Source organism: Carcharhinus amblyrhynchos, chromosome 1, assembly GCF_965287045.1.
Source record: "Carcharhinus amblyrhynchos chromosome 1, sCarAmb.v2.hapA, whole genome shotgun sequence".
NCBI classification, from domain to species: domain Eukaryota; kingdom Metazoa; phylum Chordata; class Chondrichthyes; order Carcharhiniformes; family Carcharhinidae; genus Carcharhinus; species Carcharhinus amblyrhynchos.
Window position 1 is genome coordinate 27,382,052 of NC_137324.1, and position 1,335 is coordinate 27,383,386.

Sequence of the window (1,335 nt, forward strand, 5' to 3'; positions counted from 1 at the left end):
TGCCCTAACGAGGGACAGCTTTATTAAAAACTCAAGAATGGACAGGCAGCAGGCATTCCTGGACAATGTGCACAGCACCACCCCTCCTCCCCCCCCCTCCGATTTTCTGAGGGCAACCTGGGGATGCAGCAGGGGTGAGGCAGGACAACCTCTTACCCGCAGGAGGATCAGACCCGGGGCTGATGGCAATGTGGCCCAGGAGGCATTTGCTGCCCCTATCAGTGCCGGGGGACTGGCCCATTCTGAACTGGGAAGCAGTGCTGGAAAAAGGTCAATGACCTCATCGGGGCAGCAAGAGTGAGTGCAGAACCTCATCTAGCATCTTCCCCCAGATCCTCCCATCTCCAGCATCCTGCGTGTCTCCACCCCCGACCCCCAAGCATCTCCTCCCTATCCCCCTCAAGAGCCCCACCGCACTTGCCCTTTAAGGGCCACCACCTGGTACTCTGCAAAATCACACCATAATTTCTTTCATGGATCCTTCTGTCTCCACAGGAGAAAACCAACAAGAAAACCAGAGAGAGGGCGAAGACAGGGGGTGGTGAGCCAGACCTCTGGGCCTCACCCCCTCTGAAGAGCAGGCTTGGAGCTCTGTAGGGAAGGAGAGATGTGGGCTGTCAGCGACAGAATTGTCGGGCTGCCATCAAGACGTGTGAACTTGTCAATCCTCCACTCACTTTGAGGCAACTTCTCGGGGGCATGAGTTTTGGGTGCAAGGGGCAAGGAGACTACGAGATATGCTTATTTGCACAGAGAGGGTAGTGGGTGCCTGGAACTTGCTGCCGGAGGAGGTCGTGGAGGCAGATACGATAGTGACCTTCAAGGGGTGTCTTTACAGCTACGTGAATGGGATGGGAATAGCGGCAAGATGGTCCCAGAAGGGTAGGGGGTTACAAATCAGATGGACAGCCTGGTTGCTGCAGGCTTGGAAGGCTGAAGGGCCTGTTCCTGTGATATAATTTTCCTTGTGCTTTGTTCTATGTTCAATGGAGAAATATGAATCATGGGTTTGGCATCCTGGATTCCTCCCCCTCCCTTGCACTTAACCTCGTATCCTGTGTTGCAGGGACAGAACTGCCATTCATGGTGAGGATCCCTGCCCCAGGCTACCAGCTGCAGATGCCACCTTTGCAGTGTTGGTCTGGGAACCATGCAAGACAGGCAAAAGGTGATCCTCCCAATAGCCTCACAGTTGGTCCAATGTGTCTGTCAGTCCCTCCTGCATTCCCTGACTCTGTTGCTGCATCTCCAGCAGTTGAGGGAGAAGTGATCTCAGAGGACCAGCATGTAGCCTGGGGCCGTAGTACCATAGAAAATTTACAGCTCAGAAATAGG